This window comes from Rattus norvegicus, chromosome X (genome assembly GCF_036323735.1).
Source record: "Rattus norvegicus strain BN/NHsdMcwi chromosome X, GRCr8, whole genome shotgun sequence".
Classification (NCBI taxonomy): domain Eukaryota; kingdom Metazoa; phylum Chordata; class Mammalia; order Rodentia; family Muridae; genus Rattus; species Rattus norvegicus.
The window spans coordinates 104166463-104187457 of NC_086039.1; the positions used below are offsets into that span (position 1 = coordinate 104166463).

General features: G+C 42.1%; 1 non-coding gene and 3 pseudogenes across 1 annotated transcript; 2 read left to right on the plus strand and 2 right to left on the minus strand.

Annotated features, from left to right (window-relative positions):
• Positions 1 to 2914: 2914 nt before the first annotated feature.
• Positions 2915 to 3999, minus strand: LOC134484070 (presenilin-associated rhomboid-like protein, mitochondrial; annotated as a pseudogene).
• Positions 4000 to 4574: 575 nt separating this feature from the next.
• On the plus strand, positions 4575 to 4643 carry Trnaa-ugc7 (transfer RNA alanine (anticodon UGC) 7). The gene has a single exon. It is a non-coding gene; the product is annotated as a tRNA-Ala (tRNA).
• Positions 4644 to 7717: 3074 nt separating this feature from the next.
• Parl-ps4 (presenilin associated, rhomboid-like, pseudogene 4) lies at positions 7718 to 18614 on the minus strand (annotated as a pseudogene).
• A 99-nt stretch (positions 18615 to 18713) lies between these two features.
• On the plus strand, positions 18714 to 19768 carry LOC134484200 (presenilin-associated rhomboid-like protein, mitochondrial; annotated as a pseudogene).
• The last annotated feature ends 1227 nt before the right edge of the window (positions 19769 to 20995 follow it).

Here is a 20995-nt window from a genome sequence, read left to right on the forward strand (position 1 = left end):
CAGTAACCGAAGTCCACTGGAGGCAGCCATTCACGACCACAGCCCCAGCCTCATTCTACCCAACCTCTCAACGCCATCTTCCCAACCTATGCCAGACCGGACATACCCTGCAGTCACTCATTATTATTAATTTGACATGCTACTGACAATTCATTGTGGGTCTGCCATGTTTTGAAGAGCTTAAGATTGCTTTTTTCCCCCCAAATTTTGAGTTTTATATTACACGGAACATAAAACACAGGTACTCCTCAAATGTACTATAAATCTGAGTTAAATTTTAAGCAAGCCTGGATATCAAAATATTACATAAAATATTTGTGTTGATAGGAATAGTTGTATTAATATCTCTACTTATTCGATGAAGTATAGATTTTAAGTTACCGACTATAGCACCTAGTGTTAGGTCACATAAAGTGCTTGCATACAAGTTTATACACCGATAAAGTGCTGTGTAAAACACATACATTCTCAATGAGGAAACGTTTCACACCCGAGGGAATGAGCATTGCCTTTTTATGTATAAAATGAGACATAGATATAGTACATACAAGAGACATAAAGTATGTCGGTGACCGTGAGGGGGAATTCTGTTCTCTCTCGTGTTTAAGTTACACCGGGAGGTTGGAAATGTAGTTCAGTTTTAGAACATTTGTGTAGAACATACAATGCCCTGTGACTGACACCCAGTATGACCCACAGAGAATCACACAGAGGGAGGCAGTCAGAGCAAAAGTAGGCAAGAGATTCTTAAGTGAGCCAGTATATCCTGAGTCCAGAAAAATAAAGACTTCACAAAACCAGTACTAAGTCACTATATAACTATGGGGAGCAACCAGAAACAGGCATAGACCCAAAACTCAGTTCTTCCAGTCAGAGGGGGACAAGTAGGAAGGGTTATTTTTTTAGGCTCCCACATGATTTTGAAGTGAGCAGGTCTGAAGCTGGAGATCGTTCCTTGCATTGGCCTAACCTTTTTGTATCTGTTGTCATTTTTCTATAAATAATTTTCATAGTTGGTAAAAAAAGGCTTCTGATTATATAATACCATTACTTTCTTGTTTTTGAGAATAGATTCCTTTCTCATAAAAGAAATACCATAAAACTCCCGTAACAACAGTAAATGGGAAGTTACCAATGGTCCATTAAGAGTTGATGCAGATCCTGGCCTGCTCTAAGAATAGTGCAGCACACTGTAGCAATGCTGCTCCAGTCTCGCTATGTTGATATTGGATGTTATTGAATCACGTGTAGGCTTGTTGATGTAGCTTAATGGTAGAGCAGCTACCTTTCGTGGGAGTGGTCCTGGGTTCGACTCCCAGCATCTCAAGTCTCCTTTTTCTGTCTTCAGTTTCTTCGTGACATATCCCAGGATTTAACTTTGTTAGGAGGGTTATATGCTACATATGTATAATTACTGCTTAAAGCACTCATCTAGGACCATGACTACCAGGTGCATCTATAATCGAGACGATATCACCATGGAGTTTGCCATAGTCTGGTGAGTACAGCGTGGATGTACCTCCAGGAGTAATTTGTGCACAGCTTGCGTGAAGCTCTGGTTTCATGCTGCTGGCAGTTTCCCTAGTGGGTGTACTTTCTCGTGTGACAAGGGCGAATGAGTTATGCTTGGAGAGAAAGGAAGGGAAGATTGGGTGGATCATTCCTAGTTACTATGCAGAGAGCAGGAGCATTGTAGTTGTCATGGAGACTTAGGGTCTTTGTGGACTTTGGAGTGGACAGGTCTGAAGTGGGCAGGCCTTGCATTGGTCTAACCTTTTTGTACCTGTGCGCATTTTTCTATAAACATTTTTCACAGTTTCCAAAGAAAATAATTCTTTGTTCTTAATATTACTTTCTTTTTCTTGAGAATCTTTTCTTTTCTCGTAAAAGAAATAGCATAAAAATCCCGTAACAGCCCTTAATTTGAAATTATTAATTGTAGGCAGTGAACAGACGCAGATCCTGACAGGCTGTAAGAATGCTGCAGTTCACTGTAGCTGTAGCCGTGTTACGTCAGTCTTCCTTGCTTTATATGGGTCATTATGGAGAAACTCAGAACTTTGGTTATGTAGCTGGATGGTAAAGCAACTGCTTTGCATGTCAGTGGTCCTGTGTTCGATTCCCAGCATCCCTACTTTCGTTTTGTGATTTGGTTTTATTTGCCAAGATATCACAGGATTTAACTATATGCTACGAGGTTCTTATTGGTTACATTGCGCATCTTTGACCATAACCCCAATGTTCATCTATAATACAGACATTTCAATGTGCCCTCCATAGTCTGCTGAATGCAGCATGGCTGTGCCTTCAGGATTGTTTTTTTCACACCTTGGGTGAAGCTCTGCGTTCATGCTGGTGGCAGTTTCCCTGGTGGGTGTGCTTCCTCGGGTGATACATGACTTGGGTGAATGGGTTTTGCTTTGAGAGAAAGGAATGGAGGATTGGGTGGGACATTCCTATTTATTGAATAGGAGAGGAGCATTTGCGGTTGCCATGGAAACCAACGTCTTTGTGGACTCCCTTTTCCATGGCGACCTAGGTGATGCAGTGATAGGAGCATTATCTGTAGCCAAGCTTCTGGGTTTCCAGAGGCGAGCACTTGATTCTCCTTGACGGTCGGAAGATAGATGCATGGATCCCAGACCAACGGTGGCTAACTTCCACTATGTACTATGTACTAAGTACTAAGTACTATGTACTAAGTACTATGGCTTTATGGCACAACAGGGTATGCTTCGTTGGTGTGTTAATATCACAGTTTGAATGCAGTAAGACATGAATTCAAAGGAGAGAAACTACAAAGGACCAAAAAGTGTATTACTGGTTGAATAAAGCACATCTTGAAGTGGTAAAAAAAAAAAAAGAGAGAATCGATGTGTGTTCAGAAAATTAGCTGGAAAGGTTGGTGCTCTGAGATTGATCGAATATTGCTAATACATTAGCACGTTATTTTGTAGAGTTTTATTCATCTGTGTCACAATTTTGTCAGTGTGCTGTTTAGACATACACTGAGGACATTAAAAACACTGCGGCAGCCAATGCTGAGACTATATCAGGCAGCAAGGGTCAGATGCACCATCATAGTGGTCTCCTTTGTTTCACTCACAGCTGTCTCAAGTCTTTTGTTTCACTTAGAGCCATCTCCTTTCTTGGGGTCCTTAGTCCTTATTTTATGCCTGATTTTCACTTGCGGCTGTCTAGTTCTTTCAAATGAGGTCATGACAATATAGGATATACCTTATTCCAAAGAGAGTTCCAATAAGATGCGTCTCCAAAATAAAAACTTATCAAATCCCTGAATCCTCCCTGCTGGTTCCAAGACAATGATTTCTTTTAAGGCATTGCCTACCATGAAGGCAAAAACGCAGAGGAAGATGATAAGGAGCCTCCGGTCTGGAATCGTGGTGCAGAACGCAGCAAGAATTGCCATGACTGCTCCCGAAGCACCAAGGGAAGGTCCTTATTTTAATGTAGCAACTTTACACACATAACTGACAAAATTGAAAATAACAACGGAAGACATGAACATGGGTACAACTTGTTCTTGACCCAGAATGTTCTCGATGCTGGATGAGAAGCTGCACAAAACAGACATATTTGTGCCGTGAGGAATAAGGAGAAATTGTGGACAGAAACTTGGAGACCAAAGGACTTCTGAGGCTGGGTTGTGTGTACAGAATATGTGCATGGTCAGATGCAGGGAATGCAGGGTGTCCATAAGCAGAATGAGAGAGATGTGGTGATTAGGATGCCTGTCACCCGCTTCTGGCCACCACCTAGGCTATTACACCACTTGTGGATCTCCTTTCTGATGTCTACTTTGTTTTGTGGTCGTATGCTTTCCACCCATTAACTTTTATGTCATCAACATTACTCTGTACCCTGGATTTCGGTGATTCAAATAGCTAAATATAGCTGATTCAAATGCACAGCCTGTGACCTCTATAGTGGAATTAAAGCCTTCTGTCGAGTTGATATAAGCTAGACCTAATGATTAAAAAAAAACCTGTTTCCTGTTTCCTTCAGAGGCTGGATCAAGGTACTTCTCTTGTATGCTTCTTCACTTGTCCCTGCGTTTGATCTTCAAGGTTCTTCCTTCCTCAGAACATTTGTAAATGTACAATGTTGCCTAAGATAAAATTTATACCCGGATTTGGGCAGGCGCAGAGCCTGGGTCTGAGAGAGTTCCTGGTAGGCTCCATAGAAGGGAGGCCCAGAAGACTAAAGGCAACCGTAGACTCGCTGTACCCAAACTCAGAATGCCATCTACCCAATCCCTGCTTCAATATTGCCTGATGTTCCTAATCCTTCAGAAGCACATTCTAATGAATTTAGCACAATAGTCTCAAGTGATGTAGGTCTGCCATGTTTTGCAGAGCACAAAATTTGTTGTGGTTCTTGTTCTTGTTTTGTTTGCATTGGAAATCGATTCTTTTCCCATAGAAGTGATGAAATAAAAATTGTCGATAATGATATGCAAATATGTGATATAAATATCTTCAGGCACTATAACACGTAGCTTGAGTCTCTGTCAGTTCATATAGGCTGGAAAGAGGTCAGAATGGAGGCTTTGAGTTGTAGCTCAGTGGTAGAGCGCATACCTTGCACGTATGTTGTCCCGGGTTCGATTCCCGGCCTCTCCAAGCTTTTTGCTATTTTCTCTTCAGGATCAGTTTCTAGACAGGATCTAGAAGACGTATCGGTAAAGACCTCCGTAGTCTGGGCCGTATGGTCAAAGTGCTCATCTATAACCGTGACAACAATATTCCACTCTAACCTTGAAGACGTTCCCATGGAGACCTCTTAGTCTGGGGAATACAGCGTGGTCATCGCTCTGGGATTATGTTTCCTCACAGCTTCTGCCTTCCTGCTGCTGGCAGTTTCCTAGTGGGTATGCTTTCTCGGGTGAACGACGTCAAGGAAGAATGACTTCTGCTTTGAGAGAAATAAGGGAGGATACTGTGTAGGAGAAAAGTCTGTTTCAGGGACAGGATCAGGACACTTTCTTCTATGTTTCTCCCCTTGACCCTGTGTTTGATCTTCAAGGTTCATCCTTCCTCGGTGCTTTTCCAAACTCACATTTGCTTGCTGAAGAAATAACTTCAACCCGTGTCAGGGAGCCACAGAGTCTGAGTCTCAGACATGTCAGTAACCGAAGCCCACTGGAGGCACCCATTCATGACCACATTCCTAGCCTCACTCTACCCAAACTCTCAATGCCATCTTCCCAACTTATGCCCGATTGACATACCCTGCAGTCACTCATTATTATTAATTTGACATGATACTGACAATTCATTGTGGGTCTGCCATGCTTTGAAGAATTATGATTTCTTTTATTTTTAAAAGGTTGAGTTTTATTTTATACAGAAAATAAAACACAGGTACTGTTCAGCTGTACTGTAAATCTGAGTTAAATTTGAAGCTTGCCTAGATATCAAAACATTACTTAAATATTTGTGTTGAAAGGCATAATCATATTAATATCTCTACTTATCCGATCAGGTGTAGATTTTAAAAGTTACCAACTCTAACACCTAGTATTAGGTCAAATAAAGTGCTTGCATACAAGTTTATACACCGATAAAGGGTTGTGTGTAGAACACATACATTCTCAATGAGGAACCATTTCACATCGAGGGAATGAACATTGCCTTTTTATGTGTAAATTGAGACATAGATAAGGTACATAAAAGAGTCATACGTATGTCGGTGACCAGGAGGGGGAATCGTGTTCTCTCTGGTGTAAAAGTTACACAGGGAAGCTGGAAATGTAGCTCAGTTTTAGAATATTTGTGTAGAACATACAAGGTCCTGTGACTGACACGCAGTATGGACCACAAAGGATCACACAGAGGGAGGCAGTCAGAGCAAAAGTAGGCAAGAGATCCTTAAGCGAGCCAGTATACCCTGAGTCCAGAAAAATAAAGACTTCACAAAGCCAGTACTAAGCCATTATATAACTATGGGGAATAACCAGAAACAGGGAAAGGCCCAAAACTCATTTCTTCGTGTCAGTGGGGGATAGAGTGAGGGGGTGGATTTTTATAGTAATTGGTAAGTTTGAAGTGAGCAGGTCTGAAGCTGGAGAGCGTTCCTTGCATTGGACTAACCTTTTTGTACCTGTTGTCATTTTTCTATAAACGTTTTTCTAATTTGTTTTAAAAAACAAGACTTCTTGTTCTTAATACTATTACTTTGTTTTTGTTGAGTATATTTTCTTTTTTCATAAAAGAAATCCCATAGCAGCACTTGATTTGAAATTATTAATTGCAGGCAGTGAAGAGATGCAGATCCCGGCATGTTGTAAAAGTGTTGCAACTCCCTGTAGCTGTAGCCATGTTGCTTCAGTCTCCTAGGTTTATATGGAGTGTGATGGAAGGACTGTTACCTTTGAGGATGTAGCTCAGTGGTAGAGCGACTGCCTTGCGTTCTAGTGGGCCTGGGTTCGACTCCCAGCATCTCGGGGGTCCTTTTTGTGTTCTGGTTTTGTTTCTTCACAAGATATCCAGGCTTTAATTTTTTGCTGGGAGAGCCTATATGCATAGGTAATTACTGGTTAAAGCGTTCATCTAGGACCATAAGGACAATGGTCATCAATAATCCAGTTATTTCCCTGAGGTTTTAATAGTCTGGTGAGTACAGCGTGGATGTGCCTCCAGGATTGTTTTGTTCTGAGCTTGAGTGAAGCTCTGCTTTCAAGCTTGTGGAAGTTTCCCTAGTGGGTGGCTTTCTCAGGTGACAGATAGCAAGGGTCAATGAGTTCTGCTTGGAGAGAAAAGAAGGGAGGATTGGGCGGAAGGTTCCTAGTTACTGAACAGAGAACTGGAGCGTTGTGGTTGCCATGGAAACCAACGTCTTTGTGGACTCCGTTAAAATGTCTACTTAGGTGATGTAGTGATAGGAGCATTCTCTGTAGCCAAGCTTATGTGTTCCTAGAGGTGAGCACTTGAATTTCTCTGAGGGAGGGAAGACAGATGCAACTATTCCTGACCCGAGTATCTATGTATGTATATATGTATGTACACACACACAAACACACACACACACACACACACACACACACACACACACACAACTACAGTACAACATATGAGCGGGAACGTCTGTCAGAGGAGAGGCGTTCTCACATGCCTACAGGAATCTCAGAGCCCTGTAGGATAATATAGTCCCTCAGAAGAATCTGAAGGGAAATACTTTCTCCTACAGTTCTGTTTACGTTTCCACAACTTTCCTAATGGAGCCATTAGGCAGGAAACAAACATTTAAAACTAGAGCACGTCAGGAACACTTCATTTTCAAAACCAATTCTCAGAAGGTGAGCCGCGATTCCTTCTGCCATTTCAAGAGGCTTTGTTTGAGAAAGTTCCGGGGAAACATAATGGGAAACTTTGTTCTTTACTGGCCACATACATTCATCAATAAGTGTAATTTAAGTCTTAAAGAAAGAGCTAGAGTTATCAGTTACAGTAACATAGGACACTAAGGACATTAGCAAACCAGCCATGTGTGGATATCAGAGAACAATCCTTGGGAGATGATTCTCTCCTTTCTCCAGAGCAACAAATCCTTTACCAGCCAAACCACGATGACACTCCAGTAAGTCCTACTCTCAGATGTGCTGATTGTACTTTCCATTATGTTTCCTGAGCATCTGCTGTCCGAGGAAACAGGCACCACAGCAGAGGTCTTAACCCCCAAACCTAGGACACTGCGACTAGATGAGCGTACATGTGTAGCAGTCTGGTCTATACAGTGTCTGGAGCCATTTGCCACCTCTCTGAAGCAGAGGGAACAAAAGAGGGATAAAGTCTGCCTGGCAGGCAGAGACAAGGCATGTCAGGGTCTCCTGGACTGCTGAGACATGGAAAGATAAGGGGAGGTGCACTTGAGGCTCAAGGCTAGGGGCTACCATTAAAGAAATCAGCCGCCCATGTATTTGTGAGAATGTGTCTGGACTCGGTGTGTTCCTTTGATATTTGTGTCTTTTGCTTCTTTTAGATGGTTGGTGTCGTGTACTCCACACTTGCAGGACCTCACTATATAACCAACGAAGATATTGAAGTCCTGACTCTCCTCCATCTGATTCCCAATGCTGGGATTTGGTGCTTATCCCAGCATGCTTAGGTACTTGTTTATCTTGACAATATAGCACACTCTCTCACTTCTGTAGGTACACAATGTGTTTTCACATCAAGTACCATTGTTTCTACATTTCCTTCATTATATAATGTCATAACTCCCCCCTGATTTTTACTTAAACTTAGGCATACGTGCTTGTATTTAAGTGTTCATGATATTATTTGTATGTCTTTAAATAAGGTATATGTCTTGTAAAGGATTAGTTTTATATTCTATTTCAATAGGTAATAAGATTGTCTTGTTTCTAATAAGGTATATCTATTTATATTATTTACATATATGTATATGTTTGCTTAACATGTCAATGCCAGAGGACAACTTGCAGGAGTGTTCCTCTGCTTAGGTCATGTGGGTCCTGGGGATCCATTGTAGGCCATGAGTGCAGTGCCAGGCACCATTGTACGAGTTACCACACATACATTTTAATATGATCCATATATATGGTCACTTGGGTTCAGTTCTGTCCCTGTGTTTGTAAGTTCGTATTTCATGCCCATAGTTGCAGAAAATCTTCTACTGGGCTGTGAATATCACTGTACTAATTTTTGAGTCTTGAGAATGAACTAGGGTCTAACTCTTGCAAATCCTATGCTCTGACACTGAGAAATTTCCCCCAGACACAGGAAATCTACTTTATTGGCCGTTTGTTTTGAAGTAGTATATAGTGCAGCACTCATCTTTTGCAGTTGGTTTTTTAATTGACTTCTGTTTGTGTGGGGTATATCAGACCCCACACCTTCCAAATGTCTGCCAAGTTGTGTCTCTACCGCCAACTTTCATTCCCATCCAAATATTAACTCTTAGAGTAGTTACTGCATTTACTGATTGATTGATTAATCCATCCATTCATTTATTTATTCATTTAGTCATCTATCTATTGTCCTGCGCTATCGTCCCACCAGCAAGAACGCATGCTCAGACACACGAATCCTTCTGCAGCAAAGCGTTTATTATATCTTAAAGAGCGGGACTCGGGGCGCCACCATGGCGCAGCTTATATACACCCTAGTGCGGCGCATCCACACCTGATTGGTCGCTTACCCATGATCTCATAGGCTCGCCCCAGAGTGGGCAAAGGCCTGGCAAGAAGACACTCTTGCACATGCGCACACAGTTAACTTCCTGAAAGGAAGTCAGGCTGGCGAGGAGGAAGCCATCTTGTAATGGCAAATGCTATCCCGGCTTTCCACGTGGGGCGCAGTGGAAGCCAGCGCCATCTTGTGGAGGCGAATGTTATTGCGGCTCTCCACATCTCCCCCTTATTGTTTTACTAGTATGAGGCTGGTCTAGGTCCCTGCAGTTACGTCCGTCCGCTGTGGCTCCTGTCTTAGGTCGTTCCTCCATGTCACAGCCTTATCCGTCGTAGGGCAACCCTATTGCCACTGGGCCCCGTGTCTTAGATTGGTCTGTGCATGAGGAAAGTTGCCCGTCTCTGGATACCGCAGTGCTGTGTGACAGTAACTGCTAAACGACCTAGGGCGAACTCTACAAAAGAGGCCAGCCAGAAAATGAGTTAGTGGGGAAATCATGATCACCCTATCGCGTCCAATGAGGAAACCTCAGCGATGTAGAAGGGCTGATCCAAGAATCATTGAGTCTCTCTCATCCCAGAGTAATGGATCCACAATTCCATGGGGTGCAAGAGCAGAGAACTCAGATGCCGACTAATTAACCAATTCTAGGGGAGGCCCCTTGTTCAATGGCCACAAGTGCCTGAGTGACAACGACATTGTCATGTTTCTGTTGAGATCTGAGTTTGCAAACCAACCATAGCATGAACACTAATCCACAGCATAGGGCTGCACCAAACAGAGCCACTCCCGATAAGTAGTGGGCACCTCATCTGGTTCTCCTCAGCTGCTACCACCAAGGGCCGTAGTCAAGCCGCTCCTATAACAAAATTTAGAATTCCCAATTGGTAGCAACTACTCCAGAAAGTTCACCCACTGTGCTTGCCTAACAATAGAATGGGGGTAGGGTAACTCCAGACACTGCAGACACAATGGCTGCAGCGGTAATGGCTGCTACAATAGCAGTGAAGATAACGAGTTCTTTCCCAGGACAGTTTAGGATCAGCCATTCTTCTCTGGAACAACCAGCAGGCAAGGGAACCATGTCTGAGATCTGCACAACCAGGGCAGAGTTCCCCAGTCCACAGCAGCTTCACACAAGTGGCATTCCTGTGAAGCTACAGACTGCAAACTAACAACACCAATCAAGGCAGCAAGAGTCACCAGGGGAATGAGGGGGACAGGAGTAACAGCTGGAGTCCAGTCTTCTCTGGAAAGCAGCAGTGCACAGAGGGTCTAAGCGTAGGCCACAGTGGGACGGGACACACGCAGCGGTAACACTGACTGTAGCAACGCCAAAATCTCTGTGATGACAAAAGATGAGGGGGGATCTTCCATCTTCCTCTCAGGGCAGAGGAATGACTCTAGGGACCCGAACCACGAGAGCTGAATCTTCATGCAACCAGGATCAGCAAGTCTCACCAGCCACCTCTGGCAGCTGGCATACTCTTGTAGCATCCTGTAGAAAAAAACACAAAGATTCCCTCTTCCCCATATAAAATATCTGAACAGGATCATGCCAATATGTGAATCTCTCTATTTCACCTAGGCAGAAGTATGTCTAGTTGTAGGGTGCCATAAACACTCAGAGTTCCTTGGCATCCAAATTTTAAAATTGAAATAAAAGGAGCATTATTTAGCATACAGGGATAACTCCCCCTTTTTAATTATCAAAATATTAGAAAGAATGAGATTTTTTTGACTAATTGTTCCTATGTAAGGCCTATAGTCTGTCTGGTATCATTGTCCTCCCTTGTTAAGGAGTCTAGGCAATCCAGTTTGAGTTCTTAATGTCCTATAAAGTAACAGTATTTAGTGTTCTTAACCACTAAGCCCTCTCTCTAGCTCCTCACAAACTTTATTTACCTAAACATAAGCATTAATTAGAAATGCCAAATCCTGTAAATATTGTCCAGATTCAGTTGTACTAGAAATCCCTGAGGTAGCAGGGTGAGGCTGGGAATTGAAAGTAAGCAAATGGAGTCTTCCTCTTTTCATATCAACTCCATTACCATTTTCAAAGAGCTGGGTCTATGGTTTTGTTTAGTTGTCTGAGCCAGAGCACTGAAAGGACAGTGAGTTGTCAGGCAATTCACACTGAAATGATCACTCACTGATTTCATGTAGAAAACTTGCCTCTAGTAAAGCATTAAGTAATTGACACCAATTGTAAACCACAAGCTATACATTGGCTATCAGTATGTAAATTGAAAGCTTGATTTAAAAACAGTGACTAAAGCACGGAATTTAATAATCTGTGCTGCAGCAGCACAAACTCAAGAGAATAAACAAGTGATCCAATCATACATGTAGCCTTTTAATTAGATGAACCACCAAAAAATACACTAAGCTCATTTCCTATGGGTTGTATGTACAAATTTACAGTAAATACAACAGCATGTAAAGAGTAAAATTATCAACTTTGCCTGAAAAATTTGTATAAGTGATAGACCAAATATCAGTATTTTGTAATAACCAATTTAACTGTTGTTTGGAATAAGATATGTTTTACCAGGTTTCTTTTTAAAATACTTTCATGACTCTAGCCTACAATTCTGTATTAACACAACTGAAGCTTTATCTCCAATGAGGATAACAAAGTTAAGACCTCTGGTAAGGTGAGGTACTTAGCCAACTAACATATCCTTAGAAGCTTAAAATTAGTTTTAAATATTCTTTTCTGGAGTAGTGTAACAGCTACTCCCCAAATATTAAAGCTCATTTTGAGAGCAAAGGTTTGTAGTAAAAATTTCCATATACACTGAAAGATTTAAGTTCTAACTTCTTACATTGAAGAAGCAACAAAATTACATAATATAAGGCTGTTAGCCATTCTTTTGTAAAAAAATTTTAATGATATCACTTCATGGACTCTCTAAAATTATAAGCAAGCTCACAAAATGAAAACTCACAATCGCCAGGATGTAAATAAATTGCATAAAAACAATCCTCTAAATCTATCTTGAAATGGCAGTTGGAGTAAGCAAACTGGCTGTAATGCTCTCACAAGTTCTAAAACCTCATCAATCCTTCGTAAATCCTGTAACAATCTCTACCTGTTTGATTTTTCTCAATTACAAATAAGTTTGAGTTAGTCAATGTAACACTGGCAATCTTTAATCACAATCCTTAAGCTCTCCTTGTACCACCAGAGCACAACCACAACTTTGGAAAGTCACCTGAGTTCTGAGTATGTGACTAGGCAGTTGTTCTTGGGGCAGTGGAATTAGCATCAAAATACAGTAACTTCAGGGCAAACCACAACTTTGGAAAGCAAAACTCAACCTCCAACAACCTAGTCTCCAAAATCTAGTCTCCAAAACAACAAGTCTATCCTTCATGCTACAAAGTTTGACTGCCAGTTCCTACATATGAACGCACGATGGTGCAGTCTCCAATACCTCAACAAAGAGACATTGTCCTAAATTCTTTTAGAAGCCTGGTTTCTAGAATAAGAATTCCATAAAAATATTATCTCAATTTAGACCTGTTTCCCTAGGTTGGCCCATGTCACATGTTATCTAGAATGACTTCATCCAAATTACCAGCTTTATGTCAACTTTCTATTACCAATATTATACCTTTTTAACCATATCCAATAACTTAAAAGCCAATAGTCCATAACCAAGGCATGTAGAGCATATTTATACATTTAAAACCAATGAGAAACAAAATTGAAGTGGCTACACATATCTTTAATATTTGGACCAAGCACCATTTTTACCTTTTTAGCTATGATTTTAAGAGAAGCACCTTGTCACCTGTTGAGTCTAATAATCAGCTCATGTAGACGCTCACCCCTGGGCAGCTTCTCCAGCTGACCTAGACACCTGGCTACAGGTACAGGGCTCCAAGGACTGACTGAAACTGTTTTTTATTCATTTGTTCCTTTTTTGAAACGAGTTAAAACCAAATCAAGGTGTGAACGACTGGCAGATAAAGTTTTTACCATTTTCTCTTTTGAACATGAAACATAAAACATTTAAGCAACAAGAAACAAAAACCACAGACATAAACTGACAGACATGGACAGCTTGGTGCACCAAGGACAGACAATAGACAAAGGGGAAAAACTAGATGGTGTTCCACTAAAGGGACCCACATTCGAATAGGAGTCAGCAGAGAGGTAGGATTTCCCCTTTCCCACCACTTCCACGGTGACCATACACTCGAGTGGAGTTGATATGGACGATGGATTGTCTCAGTTCCTGGACTAGTCCATCAACGTGTTGAAGCCAAATTCCTGTAAGATACTGAGATATATTATGGGGTATCTAAGCAGCATGACTGACATTCACAAATGGTATGGAAGTGAATATTTTTGTTTGATTCTCCTGAATAAGTTTTTCAGGCGGTCTACCTCTAACAAATCTGATCAGTATGACTCTGTGAAGTTTAAACAAAATTATCAGCCTTGACCACAAAGGATCCATAACTTTCGGTCTCTTCACAGTGGCTCTCCACCTAGGCCCATATCTTTCTTCTTCATAGCAAGCTGTCTCATCTTCTAAATCCTCTTCCTCAGAGAAGCTAAGCTCGTCTGTTTCTGAACTATCAAGCTCTAAAGCCTCTAACTCCTTTACCGGATAAAGGCTTCTCCTTTTCAGAGCTTTCTTCTCCTTTCTCTGTTTCTCTCCCGGGTTGTTCTTTCCCCTATCTCTCGCTCCCTCAGATCTAAAGTCTTTGGGAGGGTCTGTTTTCTTACTTGTACCTTTTCTTTTCTCTTTGAGCTCTTTAATCTTTTATCCCGCTCTGTTTTTGACATGCTGTCTTGTAACTCCCCTAGCACTCGCTGTCCTGCTATTACTGTTGGGCGGCATTTCTCATCTTCTAGGCACGACCTCTGATGGTGCCTAGCAGCAGCCGCAAAATCAAAAACCAAAAGACAAAGAATGAAGGCTGATAAAACGATAACAAAAGCCTCCACCGCATCTTCTAATGGGGGAGAGAAGTGAAGGAGGTCAAGACCAAACATATCTCTCAGAGCTTACCCTAGACACTGCAGTTCTGTATCCTCTCCGCGGACGAAATGTATATAAGTAATACTCAAGTTAATAATAAAAAATTGGGTTCAGAGCTAAACAGAGAATTCACAGCTGAGGAATGCCGAATGGATGACAAACACCTAAAGAAATGTTCAACATCTTTAGTCATAAGGGAAATGCAAATCAAAACAACCCTGAGATGGCTAAGACCAAAAACTCAGGTGACAGCAGATGCTGGCGAGGGTGCGGAGAAAGAGGAACACTCCTCCATTGTTGGTGGGATTGCAGACTGGTAAAAACCATTTTGGAAATCAGTCTGGAGGTTCCTCAGAAAATTGGACATTGAACTGCCTGAGGATCCCGCTATACCTCTCTTGGGCATATACCCAAAAGATGCCCCAACATATAAAAAAGACACATGCTCCACTATGTTCATCGCAGCCTTATTTATAATAGCCAGAAGCTGGAAAGAACCCAGATGCCCTTCAACAGAGGAATGGATACAGAAAATGTGGTACATCTACACAATGGAATATTATTCAGCTATCAAAAACAATGACTTTATGAAATTCATAGGCAAATGGTTGGAACTGGAAAATATCATCCTGAGTGAGGTAACCCAATCACAGAAAAACACACGTGGTATGCACTCATTGATAAGTGGCTATTAGCCCAACTGCTTGAATTACCCTAGATGCCTAGAACAAATGAAACTCAAGACGGATGATCAAAATGTGAATGCTTCACTCCTTCTTTAAAAGGGGGAACAAGAATACCCTTGGCAGGGAATAGAGAGGCAAAGATTAAAACAGACACAGAAGGAACACCTATTCAGAGCCTGCTCCACATGTGGCCTACACATATACAGCCATCCAATAAGACAAGATAGATGAAGCAAAGAAGTGCAGGCCGACAGAAGCTGGATGTAGATCGCTCCTGAGAGACACAACCAGAATACCGCAAATACAGAGGCGAATGCCAGCAGCAAACCACTGAACTGAGAATAGGACCCCCAATGAAGGAGTCGGGGGGGGGACTGGAAGAGCTTGAAGGGGCTCGTGACCCCATATGTACAACAATTCCAAGCAACCAGAGATCCAGGGACTAAGCCACTGCCTAAAGACTATACATGGACTGACCCAGGACCCTGACCTCATAGGTAGCAATGAATATCCTAGTAAGAGCACCAGTGGAAGGGGAAGCCCTGGGTCCTGCTAAGACTGAACCCCCAGTGAACTAGACTGTTGGGGTGAGGGTGGCAGTGGGGGGAGGATGGGGAGGGGAACACCCATAAGGAAGGGGGGAGGGATTAGGGGGATGTTTGCCCGGAAACCGGGAAAGGGAATAACACTCGAAATGTGTATAAGAAATACTCAAGTTGGGGTTGGGGTTTTGCTCAGTGGTAGAGCGCTTGCCTAGCAAGCGCAAGACCCTGGGTTGGGTCCCCAGCTCCGAAAAAAAGAAAAAAGAAGAAGAAGAAAAAAGAAATACTCACGTTAATAAAAAATATATATAGCAGACAAAAAATAAAGAAATAATTTTCATGTTAAAAAAGTGGGGTAGAGAGCTAAACAAAGAATTCTCAGTTTACGAATATCAAATGGCTGAGAAGCACCTAAAGAAATGTTTAAAATCCTTAGTCATCAGGGAATTGCAAATCAAAATAACCCTGAGATCCACCTCACATCAGTCAGAATAGCTAAGATCAAAAACTCAGGTAACAGCAGATGCTGGCAAGAGTGTAGAGAAAAAAGAACACTCCTCCATTGTTGGTGGGATTGCAAACTGGTACAACCACTCTGGAAATCAGTCTGGAGGTTCCTCAGAAAATTGGACATTAAAGTACCTGAGGACCCAGCTATAAATCTCCGGGGCATATACCCAAAAGATGCTCCAACATACAACAAAGACACATGCTCCACTATGTTCATAGCAGACATATTTATAAAAGCCAGGAGCTGGAAAGAACCCAGATGCCCTTCAACAGAGGAATGGATACAGAAAATGTGTTACATCTACACAATGGAGTACTACTCAGCTATCAAAAACAATGACTTCATGAAATGCATAGGCAAATGATGGAACTAGACAGTATCATCCTGAGTGAGGTAATCCAATCACAGAAAAACACACATGTTATGAAGTCACTGATAAGTGGATTTTAGCCCAAAACTCAAATTACCCAAAATACAATCCACAGACCACATGAAGCTCAAGAAGAAATATGACCAAAGTGCAGATGATTCACTCCTTCTTAAAGGGGGAACAAAAATATTCATAGGAGGGAAGGTGGAGGCAAAGTTTAAAGCAGAGATCGAAGGAATGGCCATTCACACCCTGCCCCACATGTGGCCCATATATATACAGTCACCAAAAGTGGTTAAGATGGATGAACCAAAGAAGTGCAGGCCGACAGGAACCGGAGAGGGATGTCTCTTGAGAGACACAACCAGAACATGTCAAATACAGAGGTGAATGCTAGCAGCAAACCATTGAACTGAGAAGAGAGATACCCGTGGGAGGAAGTAGAGAAAGGATTGAAAGCGCTAAAGGGGCTTGCAACCCCAAAAGAACAACAATGCCAACCAACCAGAGCTACCAGGGACTAAACCACTACCCAAAGACTATACACAGACTGACCCAAGGCTCCAAATGCATATGTAGCACAGAACAGACTTGTTGGGTCACCAGTGGAAGGGGAAGCACTTGGTCCTGCGAAGGTTGGACCCCCAGTGCAGGGGAACATCGGAGGAGTGGTAAGCTGGCTGGAAGGGAGGGAAACACCCTTATGGGGAAGAGGAAGGGAAGGGGGACAAGGGAGGGCAGAGGGTGTTTAAGGACAGAACACCGGGCAAGGGGATAATTTGAAATGTAAATAAAGAAATATATCGTATAAAAAATTATCCAGCTCAGGAACATCACTGCTGGTTCCAAAGTAATGATTACTTTTAAGGCATTGCCTGCCATGAAGGCAAAAACGCGGAGGAAGATGATAAGGAGCCTCCGGTCTGGAATCGTGGTGCAGATTGCAGCAAGAATTGCCATGACTGCTCCCAAGCACCAAGGAAAGGTTCTGATTTTAATGTAGCAATTTTACACACATAACTGACAAAATTGAAAATAACAACGGAAGACATGAACATGGGTACAACTTGTTCTTGACCCAGAATGTTCTCGATGCTGGATGAGAAGCTGCACAAAACAGACATATTTGTGCCGTGAGGAATAAGGAGAAATTGTGGACAGAAACGTGGAGACCAAAGGACTTCTGAGGCTGGGTTGTGTGTACAGAATATGTGCATGGTCAGATGCAGGGAATGCAGGGTGTCCATAAGCAGAATGAGAGAAATGTGGTGATTAGGATGCCTGTCACCCTCTTCTGACCACCACCTAGGCTATTACACCAATTGTGGATCTCCTTTCTGATGTCTACTTTGTTTTGTGGGCGTATGCTGTCCACCCATTAACTTTTATGTCATCAACATTACTCTGTACCCTGGATTTCGGTGATTCAAATAGCTAAATATAGCTGATTCAAATGCACAGCCTGTGACCTCTATAGTGGAATTAAAGCCTTCTGTTGAGTTGATATAAGCTAGACCTAATGATAAAAAAAAAAAAAAACAAAAAAAAAACTGTTTCCTTCAGAGGCTGGATCAAGGTACTTCTCTTGTACGCTTCTTCACTTGACCCTGCGTTTGATCTTCAAGGTTCTTCCTTCCTCAGAACATTTGTAAATGTACAATGTTGCCTAAGATAAAATTTATACCCGGATTTGGGCAGGCGCAGAGCCTGGGTCTGAGAGAGTTCCTGGTAGGCTCCATAGAAGGGAGGCCCAGAAGACTAAAGGCAACCGTAGACTCGCTGTACCCAACCTCAGAATGCCATCTACCCAATCCCTGCTTCAATATTGCCTGATGTTCCTAATCCTTCAGAAGCACATTCTAATGAATTTAGCACAATAGTCTCAAGTGATGTAGGTCTGCCATGTTTTGCAGAGCACAAAATTTGTTGTGGTTCTTGATCTTGTTTTGTTTGCATTGGAAATCGATTCTTTTCCCATAGAAGTGATGACATAAAAATTGTCGATAATGATATACAAATATGTGATATAAATATCTTCAGGCACTATAAAAAGTAGCTTGAGTCTCTGTCAGTTCATATAGGCTGGAAAGAGGTCTGGAGTGAGGCTTTGAGTTGTAGCTCAGTGGTAGAGCGCATACCTTGCACGTATGTTGTCTCGGGTTCGATTCCCGGCCTCTCCAAGCTTTTTGTTTTTTTTCTCTTCACGATCAGTTTCTAGACAGGATCTAGAAGACGTGTCGGTAAAGACCTCCGTAGTCTGGGGCGTATGGTCAAAGTGCTCATCTATAACCGTGACAACAATATTCCACTCTAACCTTGAAGACGTTCCCATGGAGACCTCTTAGTCTGGGGAGTACAGCGTGGTCATCGCTCTGGGATTATGTTTCCTCACAGCTTCTGCCTTCATGCTGCTGGCAGTTTCCTAGTGGGTATGCTTTCTCGGGTGAACGACGTCAAGGAAGAATGACTTCTGCTTTGAGAGAAATAAGGGAGGATACTGTGTAGGAGAAAAGTCTGTTTCAGGGACAGGATCAAGACACTTTCTTCTATGTTTCCCCCCTTGACAGTTTTTTTTTGTTTTGTTTTGTTTTGTTTTTTTTTATCATTAGGTCTACCTTATATCAACTAGACAGAAGGCTTTAATTCCACTATAGAGGTCACAGGCTGTGTATTTGAATTAGCTATATTTAGCAATTCGAATCACCGAAATCCAGGGTACAGAGTAATGTTGATGACATAAAAGTTAATGGGTGGACAGCATACACCCACAAAAGAAAGTAGACATCAGAAAGGAGATCCACAAGTGGTGTAATAGCCTAGGTGGTGGCCAGAAGCGGGTGACAGGCATCCTAATCACCACATCTCTCTCATTCTGCTTATGGACACCCTGCATTCCCTGTATCTGACCATGCACATATTCTGTACACACAACCCAACCTCAGAAGTCCTTTGGTCTCCAAGTTTCTGTCCACAATTTCTCCTTATTCCTCACGGCACAAATATGTCTGTTTTGTGCAGCTTCTCATCCAGCATCGAGAACATTCTGGGTCAAGAACAAGTTGTACCCATGTTCATGTGTTCAGTTTTTATTTTCAATTCTGTCAGTTATGTGTGTAAAGTTGCCACATTAAAATCAGGACCTTCCCTTGGTGCTTGGGATTAATCATGGCAATTCTTGCTGCAATCTGCACCATGATCCCAGTCTGGAGGCTCCTTATCATCTTCCTCCATGTTTTTGCCTTCATGGTAGGCAATGCCTTAAAAGAAATCATTGTCTTGGATACAGCAGAGAGCATTCAGGGATTTGATAAGTTTTTATTTTGGAGAAACATCCTTGTTGAGTTCTCTTTGGAATAAGGTATATCATATATTTTCATGACCTCATTTGAAAGAACTAGACAGCCGCTAGTGAAAATCTGGCATAAAATAAGGACTAACGACCCCAAGAAGGGTCTAAGTGAAACAAAAGCCTTGCGACAGCTCTGAGTGAAACAAAGGAGACCACTATGTTCTGACCCTTGCTGCCTGACAGAGTCTCAGCATTGCCTGTCGCAGTGTTTTTAATGTCCTCAGTGTATGTCTAATTAGCACACTATGACAAAATTGTGACACAGATGAATAAAAGTCTACAAAATAATGTGCTAATGTATTAGCAATATTCTATCAATCTCAGAGCACCAAACTTTCCAGCCAATTTTCTGAACACACATCGATTCTCTTTAAATTATGCCTTAACTTTCAGGACGGAAATATTGATTTCAAATTTTTGGCAGGGCAGTCATTTTCTTTCACAACTTTTCTGTACTGTATTTATCACTTCGTATATTCTGGGGGTTCCCTTAAATTTACACTTTATTCAATAGAACTTTACTTTTCTCAGGGAAATATCCTAATTCCATTTTTTATCTTTATTAACATGAATATTTCTTATTTACATTTCGATTGTTATTCCCTTTCTTGGATTCCGGGCCAACATCCCCATAACCCCTCCCCATCCCCTTCTATATTGGTGCTCCCCTCCCCATCCTTCCCCATTACCACCCTCCCCCCAACAATCACCAAGGGCTTCCCCTTCCACTGGTGCTCTTACTAGGTTATTCATTGCTACCTATGAGGTTGGAGCCCAGGGTCAGTCCATGTATAGTCTTTGGGTAGTGGCTTAGTCCCCGGAAGCTCTGGTTGGTTGGCATTGTTGTTCATATGGGGTCTGGAGCACCTTCAAGCTCTTCCGGTCCTTTCTCTGATCCTTCAACAGGGGTCCCATTCACAGTTCAGTGGTTTGCTGCTGGCATTCACCTATGTATTTTCTGTATTCTGTCTGTGTCTCTGGGGAGAGATCTACATCCGGCTCCTGTCGGCCTGCACTTCTTTGCTTCATCCATCTTGTCTAATTGGGTGGCTGTATATGTATGGGCCACATGTGGGGCAGGCTCTGAATGGGTGTTCCTTCTGCCTCTGTTTTAATCTTTCCCTCCCTATTCCCTGCCAAGGGTATTCTTGTTCCCCCTTTTAAAGAAGGAGTGAAGCATTCGCATTTTGATCATCTGCCTTGAGTTTCATGTGTTCTGTGCATCTAGGGTAATTCAAGCATTTGGGCTAATAGCCACTTATCAATGAGTGCATACCATGTGTGTTTTTCTGTGATTGGGTTACCTCACTAAGGATGATATTTTCCAGTTCCATCCATTTGCCTATGAATTTCATAAAGTCATT